The 7611-nt window shown below is 42.0% G+C and overlaps 1 long non-coding RNA gene across 1 annotated transcript; it reads left to right on the top strand.

Moving 5' to 3' along the window:
* Nucleotides 1–41: 41 nt before the first annotated feature.
* On the top strand, nt 42–6762 carry LOC129785236 (uncharacterized). Its single transcript, XR_008748999.1, has 4 exons — nt 42–172; nt 319–452; nt 2142–2269; nt 3819–6762. It is a non-coding gene; the product is annotated as an uncharacterized LOC129785236 (long non-coding RNA).
* The last annotated feature ends 849 nt before the right edge of the window (nt 6763–7611 follow it).

Here is a 7611-nt window from a genome sequence, read left to right as displayed (position 1 = left end):
AGGCGCCAGGCCCGGCTGAGGCGCCTGAGGCGGGCCGGGCTGAGGCGGGCCCCCGGGAAGGCGGGCGCAGCGCGGGAGGCCGCAGGCTTTGCGCGGGAAGCCCAGCCCCGCCGTCAGGCCCCACCAGCCCGGCCATACAGGCCCGCGCGGGCTCTCCAGCTGTTGCTTCAAGGTGTTTTTCTTTTTTTTATTGGCGTTTGGTTTGTGTGGGGTTTTTTTGTTTTTCGGGTATTAGTTTGGTTTTGGTTTTTTGTTTTGTTTTTGTGTGTGGGTTGGTTTTTTTTTTTTTTAATGGTCTGTTCTTTGACTCCACTACAGCAAAATGGTTCCGGAATCTCCAAGTTCTCTGGGGGCCAGTAGCACTTACATCTCCAGCCTGAACACATAACCTGTTTGTTCACATACCAACCATCTTTTCCAATTCAACTTGCTGCTTTATTTGTTTTCTAAAAGTATGTAAGAGTACATCTCCTCTCTTCTAGACTAGATGTGCTGAGGATTTTGGGGTTTGTTTTAGTCTTTTGTAAAGTAGGTTCTTCATTCATCTCTCTTAAGCTGCTTAAAAGTAATAATTGGCTGTATAAGGAGCCAAGGGTTTAAAAAGAAAAAAAGTGCAGGATTTGGAAAGGATGTGACTTGAATTTCTTGACTGCAACTGGCACTGCTGCCTAACATCCTAGGGCAGTGTGAGGGAAGGGCGACGTGCCTGCGTTCTCTGGGCACTCAACAGCACAGGTTTGGGTTCATGCAGAAGGTTGGGTGTTGGTTGGTTTTTTTTTTTTCATTTTGTGATTTTACTGCCTTCTGCTGGTCAAAGATGATCAGACTAATTTTATTTTTTTTATAATCACCACACGATTATAGCACATGATTTAAAATTAAGCTTCAGTACAAATGCATGGACGTTTCAGGTATTTCATGTTGGGTTTTGTTGCATAATCTCACAGATAGAACATATTTCACATAGTAGATGTGATAAGTAAAGAGGTATTAATGGTCAAAGCAGACAATGTCTTGTTTTAAAGGTCTAGGTATTGGTTTGAGGTGGGGAAGTAGCAGATCACCTTTGTAATCCTTCCCCTGCCTTTCAGCTCATTGCTTGCCCTTACTAACAGCACTTCATTTCTGTGTTCCAGTAAATTAGTGATCACAATTCTCATGTCTTTTAGGAATCCTTCAGACCCTAGCAGCAAGCATCTCTGTATAGTGGCATGATAGTAATAACACTACCATGATAAAAAATCTGGAAGAACAGTCACATGTGGTTACTGTTCCTTTTCAAAACTAGAAAGGAGAGGTAATACACAGAAAGTGGCACGCACACCATATATGTCTTTATATTTGAAGCAAAGATAAAGATTTAAAAATAAAAACCACGTTGCTGTTTGTACTAAACTCATGAAGGACTGTGGCCCCACAGTAGTGGGTATTCTGTCAGTGCGGAAGGAAACAGGCCTCCTACCTTCAGAATTTTATGACCTGTTTGAGGAATAATAGTTCTTTAAAGTTTCATCTTTGCTTTTATTCTCAAAGACAAAGATGAATGTGCTTGTCTGTTTGTGTATGGTCTTGAATATTGAGAGCTGAGTAGCTAACGTGGCTTGGATTTGGCTAAATGCTGAACAAAAAATTATTTAGGTGATCAGATGAAATGGCTATTCCCTTGCCTGAAATTAGTTGCCTGCACCTTCCTGCTCTGAAATTTAATAACCATGCCCTGATTTCATAGGCCACACAATATGCCATCTGGATATGCATTGTAAATCCCTCAGGCAATCAGGTTATGAGAATGAAGATATTTATTTTCTGCTTTTTGCACTGGTCAGATCATACAAAAAAAGCTTTGATTGCAAAATAATTACTTAGGCAACCATAAATAACTGTCTGCAAGGAGAGGATTTTCTTCACATTCATTAATTACTATTTCTGTAGGAAAGATTTGCGGAGGGAGTGGGAGAAAACATTGCATTCAACAAACTTCTAACAAATGTCACAGAGTTTACACTTAAAACATTTTAATGGCATAAAGGCCATGCAAACCATCTTTGAGCTCCATTTCTGCTAAGTTAATATACTACTAATAAGGAAATATTTAAAATCTGTGTTTGTGGAAAATATAATTGTCTTGCTTTTTTTAATAGGTAAACCAAGCGGGTAACGCCAAGCAGCAATGCCAAGAAGACAAAACCCTAGAGAGGATACTTTTTGCATTATGGTTCTTAGAGATGCCATGGCTGCACAACATTCACCCACCAAATACTGCAGAATGGTAAGATAACACCGAATTGCTGGGCAGTCAGGGGAATGAAGTTTGTAATCCCGTATCTGCCACTAGCCTACCAGATCGCCTGTGGGAAGTCGTCTAAGCATTCATCAATAATCTGCAATATATTTAGAAAAGACCGTTAAACATTTGGCCAACAGTATGTGCTTTCCAAAACACCCATTTGCCTGTTGTCTAAACAGAGCAGACCTTGGGTCAAGGAGCTATAAAGAAGAGAATTTTTCCTCATTTATTTTTAGTTTCATTTCCGAGGGAAGTAAACCATCTGTGATCTATTTCCCTCTGGAAAGTTTTGAAACTGCTCTGCAATTTAATCAAGTTTGCAGAGCTTCAGAGATAGTAAATACCTCCAGTTTCTGTGGAAATAGCTGCTCAGGTAGAAAGACACTGTGGAATAGGATAAAGGGAAAACACTGGAATCTAGGCTATGTTAGTTCTGCTGCTTACAGAACTACTTGTTAAAATAAATGACAATAAGGTTGCTCCCACCCATTTAAGAACAGAAAACCTCAGACGTGCTTGTGGAAGGGTTGCCTGCGCTTAGCAACACTACCGGAAATAGAATGGTTAGATAAATGATATGGAGCTTTATAAGGATGAGAAGCATTATTGATTCAAAACTAAAAGCTATGAGAAATCTTTTGTCTCTGAAGCAAGCCTGTTGCTCCAGAATGTCATGGGTTTCGCAAAGAATTTGGGATCTTCAAGGTTAATAGTCAATGCATGCACACCATAAAGCAGCAAAGCAGCATGTACGCTTGAGGGATCCATTCAGGGCATAAAGGATTCTCCCAAGCTGCTTCTAGAAGTTTTCCCACCTGCATGCCCAGACTCTGACTATGCTGTCTGCTGAGGGTGGCCCCGAGGTCCTTTTCTGGACTAGACTCACATGTCTACCGAAGTGTGGATCTGCTCACATGCCTGGTTACGTCAGTCTGCCTGTGCAACCACTGTGGCAGTGTAAGCAGTAACGCAGGATGAAAGGGACCGAGTGAGTCTACCCCCTCGCTAGGTTGCTGTTGAGGTGTTCGTTTCCACTGATTTAGCCAGCATGCTTCTACTCATACTGCTCACTACATCCAAACCCAGATTTTCTTACTTTATCCTAGGATTAGGCTAAGCAAGAGGAGGCTCCAGTAGGATACCTGTAAGAATCTGTGCCAAGGCTACCCTTAATTTAAGATCTTAGTTAAATACCTGGAAAGAGTAAATAAAGACCATATTAGTGGCATTTACAGAGTATTAAACTGGGAAAGATTGTAAGCTATATTCAGAGTAGAAACATAAACTACCTGAAAATTATAAACATGAGCAGAAATTAATGGAAGCTTGGTTGGGAAGACTGTGAGTCCTTATCTGAGGAACTTTTAAGTTCATGAACCCATCTATTAAAATGAAGAAATCTGAAAGTAATAATGCCAGGAGAGAAAGAATAAAGGCAAAAATGATGCAGACATCAAGTACTGCCATACAAAGAAGGCTGCAGAAAGGCTAATGCAGCTGAGGATTCTAATTTCCATCTCTTCTTCAAAAGGAACTCTTCCTCCTGTAGAAGTATGAGTCTGGCCACCATTCCTGCTGCAATGTCTGCTGGGCTACCCAGCTGCTGCACCTAAATTCTGGAGGTATGTCCAAGAGAAAGGGAGGAACCAGACACCACTGCTGCTTCCCCCATCTTCAAATAACACCAGTGCCTGGAACTGTTGTGCTTCTCCCAGGGAGCAGAAGCATGATCCTCCTGTGGGTCAGGTTCACAGGCTGGGAGATTCCGCTCTAGGCAGAATGTTTTGCTTTGTGCAATAGTTGATACGATTTGATTTGGTGTCCAGAACTACAAAGTATCTCCCTTCCTTGCCACGGGGTTCCCTCGTGGTCTTCTGATGTCTGGGATGAATACCACCATTCCCTATAAAACTGGTCTTTAAAATGCTGTACTCAGGGCACCTTGGCTCTGCTTCAAGCTCTGCTGTCATTAGCTTCTGCTATGCCTGGCTTGAGTCATCTATAAAAGAACTAACATGGATGTGAGGGATGTAGTGAAGGCTGCAGGCACCTGGAGAGTCCTTACTCCTTCTTTACTCTCCTAGTTTCTCATCTGCCTGTCAGAATCTGGGCACTGGGCAAATGAGGCTGCTCTTTCTTGCTCTGAGAACACCAGCATCTTCACTCTTGCCAGACATGTCTTGAGAAGATAATGATGCTTTACAGTTTATATTACACATGTGCAGTTCCTTGTCTGTAAAGCAAAATATTTGCAAAGAGAGACATAAGATTTGGCCCTTAATTAATTTAATTCGTTTCACTTAGTTGCCAGTAGATGGCTCTCTGAATTTGCAATCCCTTATTTACTACATTGTTTACTGAATTATGTTGGACACGTTTTCAGTGGAAAATGTTTTCAGAGTGTTTGCTTTGAGGAAGTTTACGTAAGAAGAACAAGGAAGCAATGGACTGAGTAAATAGACTGCTAGCAAACAAGGCACAGGATCAGTTCGCTTTTTGCGAAATGTTTCATGGCTACAATCCAAAAGATTTTTCTTCTGCAGGACTTAATCTTATAATTATCAGGCTCAAAGAGTTACGTCTGTGTTTGCATGACGTGTTTACCAAATTTGATTATAGCCAAGTAAAATTCACTCTCAATACAAAAAGCATTTTGGTTATGTGTTTTAAAGGATGCATGTGGTTTATGGACCCCATACCCTGGTGAATTGATTGAAATGCTTCTTCATTCACACCCCTTCAGTGTGAGACATGTTGTTTCACGGATACATGTGTGTTGATGGAGCACTGGATCTAGGCCATGAACTTCAGATAGGTGCTTAGCCCAAATGCAGCTCGCAAATGTAGGCTGAACTGTTCATGTGTCACCTTTTTGTTACATGGTTTATCAGAGAAGAACAAAAAGTGACTTTCAACATGGCAGTCCATGTTGTGATAAATTGCTGGGCTTCCTCCCAGCCCCCAAATCAGCAAGGTTACTAGAAGGGAAATGAAACAGCTACAGTGGAGACCCATCCACTTTCACAGCATCCCTCAACTCCCAATTTACTATATGCTCAGTCTTTGTCTTGGTGGAGTACTACCACATCCAGGACAGGTGAGGATCACCCCCCAGCTTCTCAGAGACCACCTACCTGGAGCAGCAGGTACTTATTGCTGACAGCTGCATAAATGGGCTAACTCCTTTTTGGAGGCAGTGATCTCTTTCAAAGACTGATGCATTCTACTGTATAGAACAAGCTACGTTCCTTCTTTGCTTTCTAAAACATGATGAAGAATTGCAACATATTAAGGCAGAGTAACTTCAGAATGCTCATAATGTCGATAAAGTTCTCAGGTTTAAATTGGTTACTAGAAATATGTAGCCTCTAGCCAAACATTAATTTAAATTAAGCTGAGCTGGATGGAGGTATTAATTGCAGTATACACAGTCCCTCCACTGAAGGTTGTCTTGATTTGTCTTCACCCTCATGCTGAGATGCCAGTCACCCCTGAGGACAATACACAGGCACAAACAACTTTATGAAAAATAAGCAGCCTAACACTCCAAATACATAATCAATCGCATGCAGTTTCACCCTAATGTAAAAGAAAATAGTTCTGTTTCCTACTGCAGGTAAAATTTGCCACACCACAGTTGTTTTTGAATTGGAGAAGGCTGCTAGTTCTTAAAGAGATGCCTGGAGAAATTTTTTTTGTACACTGAAATTCCAGGTAACAGGTCTGTGTCCAATTGGTCGCATTCTCCTCTTTGCAAAGCATGAGTTTCTTTCTTCAGATGAAACATTTCCTTCAGCTAATTTGCTTTTAAGATGAGAAAATGAGACAGAAAAGTTACGTGACTCACAGTGCCTGTCTGTGGCAGCACTCACCTTAGTACTGGGAATAACGGTGTTGCCACGACATCGATCATGCTGACTTGCCAGTGATATGGAGGCAGGATTTGTTGATACCGTGAATTTTAGTGTTTGGCATTATTGGATTTATAACAGTAAAAGACTGCATTTCCTGCCCCCCTCCCCCTCCCCAATTTCCCTTTTTCCTTGACTTCTTTTGATTAATGCTCCACGCACTACAGAATTTAGAGTCAATCTATAGAAGCTCTTGGTTCTCTTTACAAGGTCATGTGTGCATTTCCACCAACCTCAGTGGTCTCTAACTATTCAAAGTCATTGACACCAACTTTGTAGACTTGTGTCAGGCTGTTACTGTATAAAAAGTAATGAGGAATCTCTGTTATTTTTCTGAAATGCACTTGTTGATGTTGCCTCTTAAATGAATTGAGGGATTTTGTTCATATTTATACCAGTTCTATGGAGAAAGCCTATTTATCTGCAAAGCAATACCCTTCCCTTGAGAGCACATAATACATACCGTATTTGGTAGAGATCTATTGTATATCCATTTTGTATCTTTGAATTGAAAATTAGTTTTTTCATCTTTGTACATAGATGTTCCACATTAAAAAAACCTAACTCCACCCTATCTAATCTCTGTTGATACTTCTGTACATTGTATGCTTTGACAAGATGAGTGACAAACTGTTCATAAAGAGGTGGGCTTCTGTCCCCTGCTGCATTTTAGCTTTGCAGCCTACTGCAGTGATGATCTGCAATTAGTGCAGGGGCCCTTCACTGTCAAGGAGAGACTATCGCATCAAAGCTCTATTGCTCCCAGTTATTGTCCTGCTCTTCCAGTGAGGCTGTGGCCTCTCTGGCAAGGGTGGCAGAGCAGGAGGTGTGTCCCCACCTCAGCTAGCAGTTTCAAACTCTGGTATCCACACAGAGACTTTCCTTCCCTGCGGTTTCAGATGTTAGAGCACATCTGTCAGGCTCGGCTGAGGTGTAGGCATGTCTCATCTGACCGCTCTTCTGTCAGTTGCCTCCAGCACAGAGGTGGGTGGGCAGCTGGAATCAAGTCTGCCAGAGTTCATCTGGCCAAGCTCTAAGCGGCAGAAAAAGTCAGTGAAGAGCAGGTCACTGACAGATGAGCAAAGGTGACATCGTAACTCAGCAACTCGTTGCTTAAGTCCTCATGCTACAGACTTTGGAGAGCTCGGACACCTGTGTGGAGGGGACAGGCGGTATGGGTGGTGAGTAGCTGCTTCAGGCTAAGCCACTCCTGCTCATCAGGCAGAGATGTAAAGTCACCCGTGTCATTACTTGCATTTTGAAGTGTACCCTCAGTCTTTAAACGGCCCACGCTAACAAATCAGTTGTAGAAAAAAAAAGCTGTACGTAGATTTTGGTGATGATACTGAGCTGACTTTACATGTCCCACAACTTAACCAAGTTCTTCTGTCTGTGGTAGTAACTGACACAAGG

Source organism: Falco peregrinus, chromosome 10 (assembly GCF_023634155.1).
Source record: "Falco peregrinus isolate bFalPer1 chromosome 10, bFalPer1.pri, whole genome shotgun sequence".
NCBI lineage: Eukaryota > Metazoa > Chordata > Aves > Falconiformes > Falconidae > Falco > Falco peregrinus.
Note: the sequence above shows the minus strand (reverse complement) of the source record. Positions and strands in the feature narration are given on the sequence as shown.